Below are 21851 nucleotides of genomic sequence, written 5' to 3' on the forward strand. Positions count from 1 at the left end.
CTTGCAGCATGAGAGTTCTGTTTTGGCCAGGCACAATGGCTCACTTCTGCAATCTCAGCACTTTGGGAGGCTGCGGTGTGTAGATCACCTGAGGTCAAGAGTTCGGGACCAGCCTGACCAACATGATGAAACCCGGTCTCTACTGAAAATACAAAAAATTAGCCTGGTGTGGTGGCACGTGCCTGTAGTCTTAGGGACTCGGGAGGTTGAGGCAGGAGAATCACTTGAACCCAGGAGGCGGAAGTTGCAGTGAGCCGAGATCGCACCACTGCACTCCAGCCTGGGTGACAGAGCAAGCCTCCATCTTAAAAAAAAAATTTAATATCTTTAGTTTTCAGCCCAATAATGTCATGTCCCAGAATTCAAGGTAATAATGGGAGATTTGGTCTAAAATCCAAGTTCGAGAATGGCAATGTCAATGAAAGATATAATAGTATTAACATTTTGAAGTATACAAGTTTTTTCAAAGGCATGAACAATTAACTGGCAGTATTTCCAAAAGATGATATATTATACAACATTAAGAACCACTTGATAAATTAGGAAAATGCTCATGATATAATATAGAAAGCACTCAGATAAAACTTTTGTGCATTATACATATGGCAATTTTCTGTACACAACAGAAATATATGGACTTTATACAGTTATGACATATGTATAGATAATTGGCATGTTATCAAATAGTTTCTACTATTTTCTCTTTGCTTATTACATGCATAATTATCTACTCTATCAGTTGTGAATATTATCAGTTTGATGGTTAAACAATATATCATAAACTGCCTACATGCTTATATAGGTATGAATAAATAGAGAAAAATCACAGAATTACTATTCCAAATGTAATAGTTGCTATCTCTGGATACTAATATGTTGACTTTAATTATTTAATCAGTTTAATGATTTTTTTATTTTCTCCAAGCTTAATCCAATTTAGTTACATTTCATTTTAAATGATATCCAAATTAAGGGAGTATAAGTGTGTATAGTTAGCTTTGATAACATTCACAAAATGTGAAAAATCAGATTTCATCTGCAATACATTTGGTAAACAAAACAAATCAAGACAAAACAAAGAAACAAGAAAACAAAGACATAATGTTAAGAGGGAGAAAATCTGGAAATACGACCTCAGAAAGGTAATAAATTCAGGCAGTGAGACTTTCACTTCTAGTTGCAACGTTGTTTATCTGATTTTGTTGAATTATTTCACAAGACCTTGGTGGATTAAACAGAATCAGTGAGTTGCCTGGGTCATGGCAGGTCAGTAGTGAGTCAGGAGTGCATCTCCAGGAGTCTGCTATTAAAACTGGACTGGTGAAGGGAAAGGAGAGTTTGCTTCTAAAAACGGGGTGTGGGGCAAATAAAAAGATGCTGCAGCTATCAGCTGCTTTGCAGTATCCTAGCTGGGTATTGATTAGGCTGATTAGGAGGATTCAGAAGAGTTTGAAGAAAACATTTTACTGCAGATGAACAAATACATTGTCAGTTTTGTCTAAATGGACGTCAATTGTGATGTAGGCAATATGCTATAAAGTTCTAAGAAAGGTCTGTGTTTCTTGAAAGTCAAATAATAAAATAAGTCTGGTGAGTAATTATTTATTCTTTGAATTTTGTGTTTAAGTCAGCTCTTGGAAACCACCTTTAAGAGTTCCTGCTATGCTCTTTATCCTGAGAGAATGTGAAAGAAGCCAGTAGCAGCAACATTGATGCATGAAACCTGGGGAGGGGACAATGCATGGGTTGTGTGTGAGGCACACAGCATGATCCACAAATAATTAATGAAAAGGTATATATTCTGGCCGGGCTCAGTGGCTTATACCTGTAATCCCTGAACTTTGGGAGGTCGAGGCGGGCGGGTCACCTGAGGCCAGGAGTTTTTTTGTTTTTTTTTGAGACGGAGTTTCGCTCTTGTTACCCAAGCTGGAGTGCAATGGCACTATCTCGGCTCACTGCAACCTCCGCCTCCTGGGTTCAAGCAATTCTCCTGCCTCAGTCTCCTGAGTAGCTGGGATTACAGGCATGCGCCACCATGCCCAGCTAGAGGCCAGGAGTTTGAGACCAGCCTGGCCAATATGGAGAAACCCTGTCTGTACTAGAAATACAAAAATTAGCCGGGCATGGTGATAGGCACCTGTAATCCCAGGTACTTGGGAGGCTGAGACGGGAGAATCACTTGAACCTGGCAGGTGGAGGTTGCAGTGAGCTGAGACTGTACCACTGCACTCCAGACTGGGCAACAGAGACAGACTCTGTCTCAAAATAAAAAAATAAATACATGAAAATAAAAAAAATAAAAAAGGTATATATTCTATATTTGTATAGATTAGGTAAATTCTGCTCAATTCTCTTCATGAAAAGGGCATGAATTCCCTTTGGTTTAGTTTACCTCTAAGGCTCAAATATTTTAGCAATTAAATATTACAATTTGAAATACAGTATAATTTGCTTTCTGCAACTTAAAAGTTTTCTTTTACGTCACAACAATCTTTTGCAAATGTAAGCGGGAACTTCCCATAAACTTTACTTTCTTTTTTTTTTTTTAATTAATAATTTTTTTTGTTAAACACAAATACATGCAAAATTATAAAGAAAAACATTACATAATAATCAAATAAATAAAAGATTATAAAGAAAATATAAGCACACACCATTGTTATCACTGGAATCCCTAGCAAGATCTGGTCATAACTTGTAGATTTCTTCCTGAATAGAAACTCAATATCACATTTTATTCTTATTTGTGGCCTAGAGATGCCACAGTTTTTGAGGGAAATGCAATTTTATATTTTAAAGACGATGGATTTTGAATGTATACTTTCTCTGCAAAGTACAAAGAACAGAATAGTATGAGACATTAACCAACAATATTTCAGATAAATTATGTGTGTCATTTATAATATAGATTTGAAAGAATTAATGTTTGAAATTTTCAAGTTAATTTCACCCAGTTCTTGTTTGTTATTCTGATAATCTAGAAAGATTGTGCTTTCTAGATGCACTTTCCATTAACACCAGAGTACTACCAGCTCATTAAAGAAAGAAATAACGAGTCTTATCAGTACCTTGGTTCATAGTTACGGGCCAAGTAAGAGACTTAGTTTTGGATCCTCATTCCCTTCTTTTCTTTTTTACTTTTTTTTTTTTTTTAAGGAAAAAAGAAAAAAAAAATGAAGGAGAGGAAGAAAAAGGAAGAAGCAGAAGCAGTCCCGGCCCCAGGGCCCCACGTCACAGGACACCATCCGAAACCAGGTGAGAAAGCAATTTCAAGCCGAAGCCACCGTCAGCAGGAGTCCTGAGTCCCCAGGGACCGACGTGGTATGTCAGCCCAGAGAGGAAGGCTCTGCCCACCTGGCCGTGCCTGGCATCTACTTCACCTGTCCACTCACCGGGCAACCCTGAGGAAGGATCAGCGGGATGCCTGCATCAAGGAGGCCATTCTCTCACGCTTTTCCACTGACCCAGTGGCAGCCTCCATCATGAAGATCCACACGTTCAACAAAGACCGGGACCGGGTGAAGCTGGGCGTGGACACCATCGCTAAGTACCTGGACAACATCCACCTGCACCCCGAGGAGAAGTACCGGAAGATCACGCTGCAGAACAAAGTGTTCCGGGAGCGCATTGCCTGGAAGGGACCCACAAATTTTTTGAGGCCATTGGGTTCCAGAAGGTGATGCTTCCCATCCCAGATCAGGAGGACCCCGAGGAGTTCTGCGTGCTGAGCGAGGCCACTCTGGCCCAGCCCCAGAGCCTGGAGAGGCACAAGGAGCAGCTGCTGGCCGCAGAGCCCGTGCGTGCTAAGCTGGACCAGCAGCGCCGGGTCTTCCAGCCCTCCCCCCTGGCCTCGCAGTTCGACTTGCCTGGGGGCTTCTTCAACTTCACGGCCGAGGAGATCAAACGGGAGCAGAGGCTCAGGTCTGACGCGGTGGAGCGGCTGAGCGTGCTGCGGACCGAGGCCATACGGGAGAAGGAGGAGCAGCGGGGGCTGCGGAAGTACACCTACACGCCGTTGCGCGTGCGCCTCCCCGATGGCTGCCTCCTGCAGGGGACCCTCTACGCCCGAGCGCGTGCGCCTCCCCGATGGCTGCCTCCTGCGGGGGACCCTCTACGCCCGAGTGTGTGTGCCTCCCCGATGGCTGCCTCCTGCGGGGGACCCTCTACGCCCGAGCGCGTGCGCCTCCCCGATGGCTGCCTCCTGCGGGGGACCCTCTACGCCCGAGCGCGTGTGCCTCCCCGATGGCTGCCTCCTGTGGAGGACCCTCTACGCCGCTGCGCGTGCGCCTCCCCGATGGCTGCCTCCTGCAGGGCACCTTCTACGCCCGAGAGCGGCTGGGGGCAGTGTACGGGTTCGTCCGGGAGGCCCTGCAGCACGACTGGCTGCCTTTTGAGCTGCTGGCCTTGGGAGGGCAGAAGCTGTCAGAGGATGAGAACCCGGCCTTGAACGAGTGCGGGCTGGTGCCCTCTGCCCTCCTGACCTTCTCGTGGGACGTGGTCGTGCTGGAGGACATCAAGGCCGCCAGGGCCGAGCCGTACTCCATCCTGAAACCTGAGCTCCTGTCGGCTATCGAGAAGCTCTCGTGAAATAAAAGCAGGGTTGGCCTCCGCCCTGTGGGTCTGTCTCATGCTCTCCCTGTCCCTGTCCCTACCTCCCCAGGGCTTCCAAGCCACCTCTGGAAATACTTGCTCTTCCCCATGGGCAAAGGAAAGGTGTCGGCGGCTGTGGAGCCATGGAACCGGGCCCCGTGGCAGAGACCCCAGCTCCCAAGGGAGAGGCCTGGGGACACCACCAAATCGAAGCCCTCCCTAGCTGCGGTAACTGTGTCATGAAGCCCCTGGGCAGACATAAACGAGCATCTCCCTAGACAGGAGAGCAGGCCCATGGCACAGGTCCTGTTCCCGTGTGCCGTGGGTGGCAGCAGCTGCACCTGACGCTGGGGCTGGTCTGTGGATGTGGGTGACGACAGCAGGAGGGGACACTGGCCTTCCAGCACAGACCTGCAGTTACTAAATTATGAACCCAAATAAACAGGGTGTTTGAAAAAAAAAAAAAAAAAACTTTACTTTCTATGTGGTGCACAGTATTAGTGTATTGTTGTAGTCTATTTGAAATTTATAGCTTGTGGTGAGTTGTATTCACATGTGTTCTTTCTATATTCCTCTTCTTTTATTCTTGTGTGTCTGCACACACCTATGTATGCATATTTTCATAGTTCTCTATTAATATTTTTTGTATCCTTCTATGGAAATACAATATCTCAAAATATTAATAACTCATTCTGAAGAATTTGCAAGGAAAGGATGCTAGAATCCTTTTAAATAAAAATACAATGCTGCTTAACGTATCAGGGCAAATATTTCAAAACATTCTTGGGGAAATGGTGAATTAGTGCCTGAATACCATAACATATTAAGTACAAACCAATAAAGTTTGTCTAAAAAAGGTTATCTCCACCAAATTTAAATGTAATTCTCAGATAAGATAACAACCCCAGTAGATACCAAGACTGTGGTGGGTTAAGGTAATTGCCTGGGGAATCACTGAGTTGAATGATTTTGTAACAGGGGTTGGAGGACCCTGGAAAGAATGCATATTAGTAGAGTTAGATGGCTTCAAAACTAGTTTAAAATGAATCTGTCTAGACAGGAGTCGATGTTAGTGTCTGGGAAGAGTATTTATAGACACCTCTTTGGTATCTACACAGCATTTTCCAATATGGAATATTTATTATTGTCCAAAAAGAGGAAAATAAGTTAGCACTGAGTTCACACTTTTAGAATTTCCAAATTAGGATGGGTACAAGCAGACATTTTCAAATTAGTTTCAAGGAATTATATTTTAATATGTTTTTAAAAGAAATTAAATACTTTGGTGAAAAGGAAATATAAGGTAAAGCAAGAGTTAAATTTTAAGGTGGAAAAAAATTAAGGTGCTTTTACAATGAAGTGCCTCTGTGAATGTATAAAACTTAGATGAACTGTAAAGATCAAAAACTTGGTGATAAAATGATGACATCAGAGAAAATGAAAAATTGTATCAAAGTAGAAATGTCTGGAAACTGTTGAACTCATTCAGGCAGGAGGAAAGATAATGAAAGTGGATAATGGACCGTAATTAAGTGTTCAGACCTCCTGCAAACCCGTGTGAAAGCCAAGTTACTTTTGTTCAAGATAGAAACCCAAAGCTTTGGCAAGAAGTACCAAGAACCTTTTTCAAAGAATAAACATGCTGAAAGATCTCTTTAAAATACACACACACACACACACACACACACACACACACACACACACACTTCTCACCCATTTAAGGAGACCATTTATTATGCTACTTACAACCAAAGTGAAATCTGGTACCATTATCCTTGCTTGTGATTTAATGGCGTAGAATGTTGTTGACACAGAGAAATCTTTGATGGAAACATCAAAAGAAATTGCTTTGTAATTCTGCAGCGATTATTCCTGACTGCTTAGACAAATCTTCAACGAGATAGCCATGTGTTTGCAGAGCAAGTAACTTCTCTGTGCTGTGATTTGGGTGATGCAAAGAGTAACTGCCCCAAAATATTGCAGATAAGTCAGCCATGGTGCCTATGGTAACCAGTGATAATTGCTCTTCCTGTGAGGATGCATTTCATGGGAATGTCACAGTAATTTGTAGCTCTCTTCTGTGACTGGGGAGATGAGACTAAGCAGGTGAAATTTAATTAATTTTCTAGGGGTATCATTTGGTGTCATGAGAAAACGGATATATTTATCTTCATATATCTAGTACTTGACACAGAACAAGGCATGGAGTAGGTATTTAGAATCTGCCTCTTCAATTTGAATTTATACTGCTATTGATTCTCTACACTGTTTACAATTTTAGTTAAGTTTGAAGAAAGCATAATTTGTCTCTCAGGATAAACCTTATATGCACTTTAATTTTTTGAAAAAACTTCCAAGGATTTTTTTCCAACTTTTTTACTGTGTTAAAAATACACATAACACCTGCAATCCCAGCAGTTTGGGAGGCTGAGGTGGGCAGATCACGAGGTCAAGAGATTGAGACCATCCTGGCTAACATGGTGAAACCCCATTCCTATTAAAAATACAAAAATTAGCTGGGCGTGGTGGCAGGCGCCTGTAGTCCCAGCTACTTGGGAGGCTGAGGTAGGAGAATCACTTGAACCCAGGAGGCGGAGGTTGCAGTGAGCTGAGATTGCGCCACTGCACTCCATCCTGGTGATAGAGTGAGACTCCATCTCAAAAACAAAACAAAACAAACACATAAGATTTACCATCTTAACCATTTTTAAGTGCACAGTTCAGGGCCATTAAATATATTAATAATATTGTGCAATCAACACCACCATCCATATTCGTAGCTCTTTTTACCTTGTAAAACTGAAACTCTATAATCATTAAATAATAATGCTCCATGTCCCTTCCCCTCAGTCCCCAGAAACCACCATTCTACTTTCTGTCTTTATGATTTTGACTACTCTGAGTGCCTCATGTAAGTAAAATCCTTACAATATTTGTCTTTTTGTGATTAGCATATTTCACTTAGCACAATGTCCTCTGGATTCATCCATATTGTAGCTTCTGTCAGAACTTCCTTCCTTTCTGAGTCTGAATAAGACTCCGATATCTGTATAGACCAGGTTTTGTTTATCCTTTCATTTGTCAGTGTGCTGCTTCCACGTTTTAGTTATTGTGAATAATGCTGCTATAAACATGGATGTATAAATATCTATCTGATACCCCATTTTCAATCCTTCTGTCAGAAACAGAATTGTTGAATTATTTGATAATTCTGTTTTTAATTATTTGAGGAACTCTCATACTGTGTTTCATCATGGTTGTATCCTTTTACAGTCCCAGCAACTGCGCAAGAGTTCCAATTTCTCCACATCCTCCCCAACACTTGCTATCTTCTGGGTGTGTGTGTGTGTTTTAGATAGCAGTCATCCTAATGCGTGCAAAGTGGTGTCTCGCCATGGTTTTGATTTGCATTTTCTTAATGATTAGTGATGATTGGTGTTGTTGAGCATCTTTTCATGTGTATATTGGCCATTTGTAGATCTTCAGTGGAGAAATGTTTACTCAAGCCCTTGCCTATTTTTGAATCAAGCTTGTTGTTGTTGAGTTTTAGGAGTTCTCTATGTATTCTACATAGTAATACCTTCTCAAATACATGATTTGTAAATATTTTCTCCCAATTTGTAGAGTGCATTTTTACTCTGTTGATAGTGTTTTTCAGTGCACACAATTTTTACATTTTTATGCAGTCTTATTTGTCTATTTCTTCTTTTGTCACCTGCGCCTTTGGTGTTATATCAAGAAATCATTGCTGAAGCCACTGCCATGCAGCTTTTGCCTCATGCTTTCTACTAAGAGTTTTACAATCCTTGGTCTTACATTTAGGCCATTGATCCACTTTGAGTTAATTTTTATATATGGTGTTAGGTATGGGTCCAACGTCATTCTTTTGCACCTGGATGTCCAGTTTTTGCAGTACCATTTGTTGAAAATACTGCCCTTTCCCCATTGAATAGCCTTGTGACCCTTACCCAAATCACTTTACCATATATGAGGTGGTTTATTTTTGTGCTTTCTATTGTATTCCTTTGGTCTATAAGGTTTGTTTTTGTGCCAGTACTACATTATTTTGGTTACTGTAGCTTTGAAGTAAATGTTGACATCAGAAAATGTGGGTCCTCCAGTTTTGTTCTTTTTCAGGATTGTTTTGAGTAGTCAAGGTCCCTTGAGATTCCATATCAATTTAAGGACGCTTGATAGAAATTGCATTGAGTCTGTAGATTGCTTTGGGTAGTGTTGACTTCTTAAACAATATTAAGTAACCTAGTCCATTTCCACGGAAACACATTTATTTATCTTACTCAATTTCTTTCAGCAATGTTTTTTAGTTTTTGTTGTACACATCTTTCACCTGCTTGCTTAAATTAATTCCTCAGTATTTTATTCTTTTTGAAGATATTTTAAAGAAATTGTTTTTGTAATTGAATTTTCAGACTGTTCATTTTTAGGGTACAAAAATGCAATTTTTTTGTTTTTTTTGAGATGGAGTCTTGTTCTGTCACCAGGCTGCAGTGCAGTGGCACGAGTTTGGTTCACTGCAGTCTCTGCCTCCCAAGTTCAAGCAGTTCTTCTGCCTCAGCCTCTGGAGTAGCTGCGACTACAAGCACGTGCCACCACACCTAGCTAATTTTTATATTTTCAGTAGAGATGGGGTTTCACCATGTTGGCCAGGATGGTCTTGATCTCCTGACCTTGTGATCCACCCTCCTCAGCCTCCCAAAGCGCTGGGATCACAGGCATGAGACACTGTGCCCAGTCAAAAAATGCAATTTTTTCTTTCTGTAGAATTAGTGATAATGTCCCCACTTTCCTTTCTGAATTTAGTGATTTGTCTTCCTTTTTTTTTAGTTCATCTAGCCAAAGGTTTGTTAATTTCATTTATTTTTTCAAAAATCTTTTGTTTCATTGATATTTTTCTATTCTCTGTTTTATTAATCTCTGCTCTGATATTCATTATTTCCTTCCTTCTGGTAGCTTTGGGTTTAGTTTGTTCTTTTGCTAGTTCTTTAAGTTTTAAAGTTGGATTGTTGATTTGAGATCTTTCTTGTTTTTTAATGCAAGCATTTAGAGCTATAAATTTCACCTTAACACGGCTTTCACTGTGTCCCACGAATTTTGGTATGCTTTGTTTTTATTTTTGTCTCTAAACATTTTCTAATTTCCCTATGATTTCTTCTTTGATTGACTGGTTGTTGAAGACTGCATTGTTTAATTTTCACAAGTTCATGAATTTTCCAGTTTTATCAGTTTTATTTTATTTTATTTTTTGAGACAGAGTCTCGCTCTGTCTCCCAGGCTGGAATACAGTGGCGAAATCTCAGCTCACTGCCACCTCCACCTACTGGATTCCAGCAATTCTCCTGCCTCAGCCTCTCAAGTAGCTGAGATTACAGGTGTGCATCACCATGCCTGGCTAATTTTGGTATTTTTAGTAGAGATGGGGTTTTGCCATGTTGGCCAGGCTGATCTTGAACTCCTGACCTCAAGTGATACGCCCTCCTCAGCCTCCCAAAGTGCTAGTATTACAGGCATGAGCCACTGTGCTTGGCTCAGTTTTATTCCTGTTATTGATTTCTACTTAATCCTGTTGTGGTCAAGAAAGACATTTTGTATGGTATTTACCTGTTTCAATGTATTGAGACTTAATTTGTAGCCTACTTTATGATCTGTCCTGGAAGATGTTCCATGTGCACTTGAGAAAAACGTGCATGCTGTTTTCACTGGGTAGCGTGATGTGTACATGTCTGCCATGTCTAGTTGTTTGTGTGTGTGTGTTGTTTAACGAATATGCTTTGTAGAAAAATTTATCCTTGTGTAGACTCCAAAGTTAGATCAAATCATTTTTAGATGTGTGATCTTGAGTGGATTACTTGACTCCTCCATGTCTTGGTTTCCTAGTTGTACAAAAAAGATACGATAATAATATTTACTTCACAGGGTTGTTGTAAACCTTAAATATGTTACTGGATGTAAAACAGATACACGACTGACATGTAATTAATGCTCAGTAAAGGATAGGTCTAATTACTTTATTACTGAGAAATTGATGTCAGGATATAGAAAAGACTTAAGAAGTGCACACATGCCAATGTATTACCTTTATATCCTTGCAATTTATCACTTCCCACAGATTTGTGTTGGTACCCTGTCTGCAAATGACCTTATTCTCATGGCCATAGTGATCCACTGTTACCCACTGACTTACTCATGGCAATAGCTAATACCTTTATTCCCTGCTGTAAAAAAGTCTTTCAATCCAGAATATTTTCAGATTTCTTCTCATCTTCTTTAACACTTAGTGAGACATACTTTATGATCTATGCCTTCTTTTCATTTAGCTAGCTACTTCTATGATCTTCCCCGAGAAAGAAGACCACATTCATATAGAGAAACTTATAATAGTCCCCACTGTACACAATTTGTATCTAAAATCGATACATGTAAAGTTTGACCTAAATCTGTGGGGCTAGAAATGTTCAGTTATCTGGTTAATAACACAATTTACATTTGGATCACTTTAGTAATGAATCTATACAACTAGGATTGAAAATGATACTCTACCACAACTAGCACCATGACCTCTAGACCGATGTTTTGTTTTGTTTGGATCTACACCAACTACCTGTAGTTGACACTTAGTAATTTGCACACTTTATTTGGTGTTGGTAAACATGTGTGACTCTAACTCTGCCCTGGCCGATGAGTTTAAGCAAGTCCAATTACAGCTTCTGCAGATGACACCTGATTGATCCAGAAGACCCTAGAACTCACATCTGGACTGCAGCATGGAAACCGGGTACCCGAGAACACACACCCATCGCTACCCTTCCCAGCTTTGTTATCCAACTCCTCTTCCAGTTGTGCATAAATTCCTTACAAAGCCTCCCTTTCTTATGCTCACACTGGTTAGCTTTGGGTTTTGCTATTCACACTATAGCTTTGTGGAGTTTATTTTTTAAATATACTTGTATGCTCCAGTTTAAGAAACAGATCAAAGCTGTGGGAGGAAAGGGAAGTAGAAAGTTAAAGTGAGGAAATTGTTTAATTTTATAGAGGTTCATTCATAGATTTCTAAGTGTTAGCCATAACTTTTTATACATCTTCCTCTATTTTTGAAATGATGCAATTTTCATGGACATATGAACTATTATATAAAATACAGTAAATATCTAGACTATCATATAAATATTGTTGGATAAAATTTTATTGGATAAAACGAAGAAAACCATGAACTCCAATTCAGCATTGGAAAAATAACATTGCAAGGCAAAATAAGATTGCAAAGCATTTTAAATGTGTTTAGGTTTAAAATTAAAAGTTAGTTTACCTTAACATATGCTTTTCCATGGAAAAAAATACCATATTCTGAGGACCTCTGAAACATAAAATGAGGTAAAGAAATGCACATTCATTATTCATAAAGTATTACCTGTTTTTTTATCACTTTAAATTACTTTTTTGCTGTAAAACTTTCAGTTCACCATAGAATAAGTGTTTTTTGATATTCAGGAAGATTTTTTCCCTTGAACATAAAGTGTAAATTCTCACAATGCCATATGGTGGAGCTGGTGGACAAAGTTTGACTCTTAAAGGTTTTATTATTTTGCTGGTTGCTATGCGTGAGATGTTATTTTTTATAATGCTTATTACTATGTTAAGTCTGATAAATTTCCTGTGAAATTTACTATTTGCTTTAGTATTTCGATTTAAAATTCTTGTACCCAGTCTTATTAGCTTCTTAGTTCTTAAAGAGTTGCAAAAATAAATAATAGCCATAATGATTTTTCAATGAGAGATAATATTTTTCAAAGGTGAATTATGGGACGTACTGTCCACATTGCAACCTCAGTTGCTATACAGATACAGTCAAGTGTCCCTTGATGATGGGAGTAACTTCTGAGAAATGAATTGTTAAGTGATCTTGTTATCGTGGGAACATCATAAAGTGTACTCACACACAGACTTGGATGGTATAGCTTACTGCATGCCTAGGCTATACGGTACAGCCTATTGCTCCTAGGTTACAAGCCTGTACAGCACATTACTGTATACTGTATATAAATTACTGAATACTGTAGGAAGCTGTAGCACAATGGTAAGTATTTGTGTATCTAAACATATCTGATCATAGTAAAGGTACAGTAAAAAGATGCATAAAAGATTAAAAATGGTACACCTGTACAGGGCACTTACAATGAATAGAGCTTGCAGGACTGGGAATTGCTCTGGGTGAGTCAGGTCGTGAGTGGTAAGAGAATGTGAAGGCCTAGAACATTACTGGACACTACTGTAGATTTTAGAAACACTGTACCCTGAAACTATGCTAAACTTACAATATTTTTCTTTCTTGAATAATAAATTAATCACAGCTTACTGTAACTTTTTACTTTATGAACTTTGAATTTTTTTGTTTTTTCTTTTTTGCTAACAGCTTAAAACACAAATGTACAGTTCTAAAGATATTTTCTTTCTTTATACCCTTATTTTATAAGCTTTTTTCTATTTTAAAAATGTTTTCTTTTAAAATTTTTACCTTTAAAAAGTTTCATTAGAAAGTAAGAATCAAACACACACATTTGCCTAAACCTTCACAGGGTTAGGATCATCGGTATCACCATCTTCCACCTCCATGTCTTGACCCACTGGGAGGTCTTCTTGGGTAAACACACATATCTCCTATAACAACAATGCCTTATTCTGGAAACCTCCCGAAGAACCCAAAACTGCTTTACAGTGAACTCTTTTTTAAATAAGTAGAAGGAGTACACTCTAAAATAATGATTAAAAGTACGCGTAGTAAATAGATAAGCCAATCACAAAACCATTTACTATCGCTATCATGTATTACGTTCTGCACGTAATTGTGCTCTATTTTATGTTACTGGTGTCCCAGCAGCTTTGTTCACGCCACATTATCATGCACACGTGGGTGATGTGTGTTGCAGTACAGCGCTATGACTTCTCCATTTGTCACTAGGTGATAGAAATGTTTTATCTTCATTATGATCTTAGGGGACCTGCATTGTTGACTGAAATACTGCTATGAGGTCCATGACTGTATTTGTAAAAGAGAGGCATTTTTAGGTCATAGTAGCATATCATATGCTTTAAGTGAATATATCTACTCAGGGTTTAGACACTCAGAGAATATTACTCACATATATATTTCAAAAATAGTATTACTCTAAAATCAACGTTTATCATTTGTAATCAAGAAATATTTGTTCAGTTGGTGTATGGAACAAAGCTCATGCTTTGCTCAGCTTTTTAAATTATAATTTATATTACATTGATTCAGAGTTATAAGAAAATAATGAAATGACTGTAATGGGTAGAACTACATCATATTTTATTGTATGAAAATAAAAACAATAAAACAATTTTATTTCATACATAGCACTTATAATTTAGTTTTAAAAACATAAAATAACAGAATTAATTAACACTGAAAATTAAAATATTTTTGAAAACCAGAATAGCAGAGCTATCACAGGAAAATACACGTTTAGGATCCAAAAAAATTTAAAGAATATGTTGTGGAGTATGAAAATGAGTTTATATTGGACATAAAGACAGAAGGCACAGACACTAGATTAACAGCTGTCTGCAGACTGCTAATGTAAAATAAAAAGTAAAAAAAAATCTTTATTTAAAAAATGTTTATTGGTAATATCATTGGCCAATATATTGAAAGTCAAAAGCAGTAAAATATGTTTAAATGCATTTAAAAGACAGTAGGCCAGAGCATATTGGAGTTTTTCCAAAACATCTAAAAATATAAATTAGATACATATTTCCCTTGTATATTTAAAATATATGGTTTTAGAAAGGGTCACATCCAATTAAATATCATCACTCAATTATAAACTAATTTAGGCTATAAAGTGTAGTTCAACATATTGTACTTGGGTATTAAATAGAGACTGTATGTCTCCAATAGGAATTAGCTCACTTTGAATTTTCTAGGCATGTCATGTGTTAGGAGTAAAGGGCACCAGGTAGCTTAATTGCAAACCGATAAAAGTTAGAGAGAAAATTACTCTTTCTAAAAAGTTTGCTCAGACCATGCTACCAGGAATGTTAGAATGAGTGCAGTAAGAGATAAGAGGAAACATTTGTAAAGTGTCAACTACACATTCAAAACACAAGATTTATGTAAGGTTTGCAAAAACCTTGGGCTGTACATATTTTATTTAATCTTCTTGCAGATGAAAAAACTGAGTCTTAAAGATATTAAAAATGTGCCCAAGATCCCATTTTGAGTCAAGTGAAAGAGCTGGACTTCAAGTTCTTATCTGTCTGACTCAAATTCTATTCTCTTATCCACACCACATGCAGGTACATTTAATTTTAAGCCCTGAGTAACTAAGACTGTGAATGCCATTAGCAATAAGAGAAACAGATTTGGGAAGAAAGAGGATGGGTTTCATTTGCAACATGTACAATTTAAGCAATACAATTTATTTTTGAGCTGAAAAACAATTTACAGAACATGTAGGCCATTATATTGCACAAATGTTTACCAGGCATTTAATGAGCATAAATTACCTAACAGTTACATTGAGGCTTAAAGAATAAGCTCATAGTCAAGGGATGAAGAGAGGCATGTAAAACACAATTACAGTACAAAATGAAGAGTGTTTTTTAATCAATTCATAAAAACATACTACATGAGAATAAAAGAAGATTTCAATAATTCTGACTAGGGATGGGTTCAAATACCTGACACTTAAAACATAATCTTGAATGTATGTGTGTTTGCCTGTTTGCACTGTTATAAAGAAATACCTGAGACTGGGTAACTTATAAAGAAAAGAGGTTCATTTTGGCTCATGGTTCTGCAGGCTATATCGGAAGCATGGCACCAGCATCTGCTTCCGGTGGGGGCTCAGGAAGCTTCTAATCATGGCGGAAGCTAAAGGGGGAGGCAGTGCACCACATGGTGAGAGAGGGAGCAAGAGAGAGGGGAGAGGTTCTCAGGCTCCTTTAAACAACCAGCTCTTGTATCAACTAACAGAGTAAGAGCTCACTCATTACCACGGTAGGGTGCCAAGCCATTCATGAGGAATCTGCCCCATGACTCAAACACCTCCCACCTTCACTACTAGGGATCACATTTCAAGATTAGATTTAAAGGAAGCAGATCTCCAAGCCATATCAACATGAAAGAAGGCGGGAGTCACAGAAGAGATCACATTTCAGCTGGGTCTAAAAAGTAAGATGAGTTCGGCATGCTCTTAAGGTAGCAGGTGAGAAGAAGAAAATCCTAAAGAAATCATTCTGGAGGGGTGCAGTGGCTGACGCCTGTGATACCAGCACTTTGGGAGGCCAATGTGGGAGGATCACCTGAGTCCGGAGTTAGAGACCAGCCTGACTAACATGGTGAAACCCCATTTCTCCTAAAAGTACAAGAAATTAGCTGGCATGGTGGTGCTAGCCTGTAATCCCAGCTACTCTGAAATGGGAGGCTGAGGCAGGAGAATCACTTGAACCCGGGAGGCGGAGGTTTCAGTGAGCCAAGATGGCACCATTGCACTCCAGCTCAGGCAACAAGAGTGAAACTCCGTCTCAAAACAAAAACAAAAACAAAGACAAAAACAAACGAAAAGAAGAAATCATTCTTAATGCAGTAGTTTTGTGACACTGTTGCCAAAAGAAGTTAAATGATTCACCTAAGGTCAAACAACTACTTGACACAGATAAACTCTCTAGACTGAGAGTTGGCCAGTTATAGCCCAGGGGTGAACTAGAGCTCACTGTTTGATCTGGAAATAAGATTTGATTGGAACACAGCCATCCTCATTTACTTACGTATTTATTTATGGCAATGTCTACACTGCAATACTAGAGTTGATAATTTTTGGCAAAGACTACATATCCAGAAAAGCCTAAAACATCGATCTGACCTTTAAATAAAAAGTTTGTCAGCCCCAACTGTAGGATTTCTCTTCAGTTTTCTCTTCAGTATCCTACACTGAAACAATATTGGTAGAAATATGCGAATACTTATAAAATAGATGAACACTAAAGGTTCATTTAGAAAGTAACGATCATAATGGTAACATTTGGTATCCTAAGACTGAATAAGCCTCTTACCATAGTATCACAAAGTATAGGAGAACAGCTGGCACTGGACTTAAAGGCATTTCCACATATAGGAAGCACAGACCACATGAGAAGGCCAAGAAAAAACAGCAGGAGAAGAGGAGAACCAGGATACTATGCGAGACAAAACAGGAGACCATTCAAGGTCTGTCGGAGAGGTGATTTCAAGCTGAAGAAAGGTTCAAGGGAGCAAGAGCTAAAAAAAGACTATTGGATTTGAGATAAGCGGCTCACTAGAAACTCCTTTAGTTTATGGGGATAGGGTCACACATTCCGATGACACTTGCCTTCAACTAAAAAACAAAAATGGCAATATTATCATGGCACAACATTTCACAATTTATTATTTCAATGCAATTCCCATTCTGTTGCACCGCATCATTTATAAGTAAGAGACTGAAGTTTTTTTTGTAATTTGCATATGACTAATGATTCCTTTAAAAAGGGGAGGGGTCTTGGGAAAGAGGCAGTTAAAAAAAACTAAAAGTGTCAACAAGTAGAAAAACGGATCACCTGGAGAGTAAATTGCCAGAATGGCTGTGGATTTCTCAATAGCAGTGCAGATAGCTGAAAGGCAATCGAGTGAAACCTTTGAAAGGCTAAAGAAATTTAGACTTTTATACGCAGCCAACCATAAATCAAGAATGAGTACAATAGGAGAGGGTGGCAAGCAGGGGCGGGGAGGAGAGGGGCAGAAGGCGGTGGGGAAAGGAGCTTTTGGGTAGATGGAGGTGGAAAAGGGGGTCGCGTGAGTGGGGAAAAGACTTGGGGGGAAAGTTTTTCATTAGACGGAGGAGAAAAATAGGGTAGCGAGCCAGAGGGGGGAAAAAAGGTGGCAAGAGGGGTAGGGGAAAAGACGGTGAGAAAAAAGCTTTTCGGTAGTTGGAGGGGGAAAAGAGGGTGGTAAGAGAGTGGGGGGAGATGAAAAAAAGAAGGGGCAAGATTGAAAAAAGGGAGTGGGAAAAAGATGAAGGAAGAGGGTGGGAAAAAAGGTTTTGGGAGATGGAGAAGGAAAAGAGGGTGGAGAGGGGAAGGAGAGAAAATAGGGGAGCGGGGAAGAGAGTGGAGAGTGAGAGGAGGGAATAGACTGTGGGAAAAAGATAGTGGGGTAAAGACCGTAGGGAAAAATGTTTTTGGGTAGATGGAGGGGAAAAGAGGGTGGCAGCAGGAATAGAGGGGAAAAGAGGGTGGCGAGAGGGAGCAGGGAGAAGATGGAGGGAAAAATGCATTTGGATAGGAGGAGGGGGAAAAGAGGGTGGGGAAAGGGAGCAGGGGCGAGGCAGGAAGAGGGTGGCAACTGGAGGGATGAAAAGAGGGGGAAGAAGACAGTGGGAAAAATGTTTTTGGGTAGATGGAGAGAGAAAGGGTTGGGAGAGGAAGTGGTGGGGGGAGGGAGGAATGAGGTGGCCAGTGGGAATGGGGAGAAGGTCTGGGGCAAAGAGGCAAGGTCTGTGACAGGAGGGAGTAGGGGGAAGGCAGTGAGGAAAAAAGGTGGGAAAACTATGGTGGGGAAAAATATTTTTGGGTAGATCAAGGGTAAAAATAGGGTGGGAAGAGGGAGTGGGGAAGGAGGGTGTCAGGGTGGGGGGAGTCAAAATAATGAGTATAATAAAGACATTTTCAGATATGTGAATTCTCAGAAAATTGACCTGCCAAGTACAGTCTCTCAGGGAACTCTGGAATATGTTTTACCCTAAGCTGAAAAGTGATCCCAGAGAGAGAGAGAAAGGCACAGGCCCAGGGAAACAGAATCGAAGTCAGAACAGAAGTAAAGGAAATTCTCCTGGCAAAGTTCAAAAGAAACTTCGAGTGACTGTTGGCAGAACCAGAGCTTTAGAACAAAAACCAATAACAACAGTCTTACAAATCTGCAATTCAACAATTACCGAGGGCCTAATATCATCAATGGGCTGGATGTAAAATGTTTTTACATAGTAATACATTTTTACTTATTCAATTATCTAAAGATATCTAAAACTAGGATGATGTTACTATCCTAGTTTTGTTGACTTTTTCTTCCGTGCTCTCACAGTATCTTAACATTACAGGAATTAGGATTAAGGACTCTGGTTGTATTTTTGCATTACATTTCTGTCATGGATATCTTAACACCACATAATGAGAAAATTAAGTAAGATAATTACTTAATACTAATATGGAAATAAAACCCTATGCGTTTTTGTGTGTTGTTTCAGTAATTATCGCTTACGGGCTTTTTTTTTTTTTTTGAGTTTACTTGTTTTTTTTTTTTTTTTGAGACGGAGTTTCACTCTTGTTACCCAGGCTGGAGTGCAATGGTGCGATCTCGTCTCACCGCAATCTCTGCCTCCCGGGTTCAGGCAATTCTCCTGCCTCAGCCTCCTGAGTAGCTGGGATTATAGGCACGCGCCACCATGCCCAGCTAATTTTTTGTATTTTTAGTAGAGACGGGGTTTCACCATGTTGACCAGGATGGTCTCGATCTCTTGACCTCGTGATCCACCCGCCTCGGCCTCCCAAAGTGCTGGGATTACAGGCGTGAGCCACCGCACCCGGCCTACTTGTATTTTTTTAATGTTCCTGTGATATAAGTGATTTGAAGAGAGAGTTTTCTGTTAGAAAATAGCAGTAGGGATGTCATAAGATGGTTCTCTGAACTCTGAAGCCTCTTCAGACCATGAAGCTGGAGCTCCATTAGAGAGCAGGAACAGTGAGGATGTAAAGAATCCAATCATGCCTCAGGTACCACTGTCTACTCTTCCAGTATTTTAAAGGTTAGAATTATCATGCTGATTCTCTCCCCAGATTTTTTCATGTTTATATCTATGAGAACACCAAATTTAAATTGAAAAACAATGCAGTTTGTACTGCATAAGTAGGCATCTTTGATTGGCTTTAATTTAATAATCACTTAACTCAGAAGTATGCATGCTCCACGTCTCCAGACACTAGAGAGCCAATTGGTACAGTGCTAAAGTTACTTAACATATCTATGCCAAACTTGAGTATTTTAAAGTCGAGTCCTATGCACTCTACATGAAGGAAATGTTTTCAAAATGTGATAACCTCTAAGCAGAAGTCATCAGATGTGCTGTACTTCCCTAAGCAAAACCTGTAAGAAAGCAGGTTCTCAGCCCCGGAATGGAAATTTAAATGCAACAGCTACCAGAATTCTCTGCTAGTTTGCCAAGGATGTAGCAGTGATAATGCTTCTTTCCTCAGGCTTAAATTCTTCTCAAACTAATCTACCTCTGCCTTTTTCAGAAACAATTTTTCTTTAAATTTTTTTTTTTAGTTACAATAAATCAAAGTATTGTATTAATCAGTGGGCATGAAAGTTCTATACCACACTGAGAAAGTGGCATGGATTTTTTTCATCTGTGTATTTCATTAATCTGTACCTATACATTCCTTCTCTGACTAGATGGTGACCATCTTGCATTTTCAAAATAACTACAGAGAGCTTTTTTGGCATTAGGATAAGGTTATTGGCTCGTTAAAAATACTCCCTGGGCTCCATCATAGCTCTGCAGTGAAAAGTAGGAGTAGCTGAATTCTTGAGTCTCTTCCTATGCTGGAATTCAATCAAGCAACATATGAGAGATAGGATATGGGAACTAACACTATCTTAATGTCACAAAACAATTCCAAGAAAGTTGAATTTTTTTACAAAAGCATTTGACACCAGGTATTTTGGTCAGGTCACAGAATCAAATCAACTTTTTTTTTTTTTTTGCTTTCCATTTTCTTATTTTTTTTTTCCTTTTAAAAAAGGTGTTGATACCAAGGAAACTATCAGCTGTCCCTATGAAAACAAAACACAAAAATTAGATGAATTCATGTTAGCTTCCTATTGTTTGAGTCATACTTTGACTATCAGTCCTAGGTCACACCCACTTTGGAAGTCTAGGCAGACATTTTAAAAGGGGGAGGTTTTTGCTACATTAAGTAAGACTAAAGATATTCATCTCTGTTCACTAACTGTCTAGATGTGGGAAACATCTGGGAAATACACCAGAATTTTCATATAAATTTCCTTCTGTGCTTCTCTTGGGCTGTTCTCAGGAAACTGCTCTATTGCTGGTCTCTGTGGTAAAAATCCTTGTACTCACAACTTTTTTATTTATGTGCCCATCAGCTCCTTCCTTTTATCTTCCTAAGTGCTAAAGGGAAAGAATCACCTTTTCTCAAACTAATGATCTGTGCAAATGTTTTCTTTTTTCAATGAACTTTTGCATATAATCTGAGTAACAGTGTATTACTCTGTTCTCATACTGCTCTGAAGAAATACCTGAGAATAGGTAATTTATAAAGGAAAGAGGTTTAATTGATTAACAGCTTCACATTGCTGGGAAGGTCTCAGGAAACTTACCCAATCATGGTGGAAGGGGAAGCAAACATGTCCTTCTTCACAAGGCAGCAGGAGGGAGAAGTGCCAAGCAAAGGGGTAAAAGCCCTCTTATAAAATCATCAGCTCCAAGAGAACAGCATGTGGGTAACCGCCCCCATGATTCTATTGCCTTCCACCTGGCCTCTCCTATAACATGTGGGGATTATGGGAACTACACTTCAAGATGAGATTTGGGTGGGAACACAGCCAAACCATATCACAAAGATCATCACTAATTAGTGTTGCTTTCTAATATAAATATCCTTAGCTGTAGCTCCTTCAGAAGACACTAGTTCAAGCAAGAAAAGGTGTTTTCTGTCCCTAAAATAAATAAAAAAAAATCTTCTGGGCCCAGTGGCTCACACCTGTAATTCCAGCTACTCCGGAAGCTGAGGTAGGAGGATTGCTTGAACCCAGGAGGCGGAGGTTGTGGTGAGCTGAGATCACGCCATTACACTCCAGCCTGGGTAACAAGAGCGAAGCTCCTTCTCAAAAAAATAAATAAAAAAAATCAGAGAGATCAGTGTCTACAATTGTGAAAACGAGGTGCTGGATAAATCCCCCCTGACCCGCCTTTTAATGAGATACGGTTTCCCTCTTGTCACCCAGGCTGGAGTGCAAGGGTGCGATCTTGGCTCATTGCAACCTCTGCCTCCTTGGTTCAAGTGATTCTCCTGCCTCAGCCTCCCAGGTAGCTGGTTTTACAGGTGTCCACAACCGTGCCCAGCTAATTCTCTTTTTTTTTAACTTTAACTTTAAATTTATTTTTATTTGATTTAAAAAAAAAAAA

At 39.4% G+C, this 21851-nt stretch overlaps 1 pseudogene; it reads left to right on the forward strand.

Annotated features, from left to right (window-relative positions):
• Positions 1 to 1101: 1101 nt before the first annotated feature.
• Positions 1102 to 4587, forward strand: LOC105722132 (UBX domain-containing protein 6-like; annotated as a pseudogene).
• Positions 4588 to 21851: the final 17264 nt, after the last annotated feature.

This window comes from Aotus nancymaae, unplaced genomic scaffold (assembly GCF_030222135.1).
Source record: "Aotus nancymaae isolate 86718 unplaced genomic scaffold, 86718_ANA_hifiasm-v0.15.2.pri h1tg000003l, whole genome shotgun sequence".
Lineage (NCBI taxonomy): Eukaryota > Metazoa > Chordata > Mammalia > Primates > Aotidae > Aotus > Aotus nancymaae.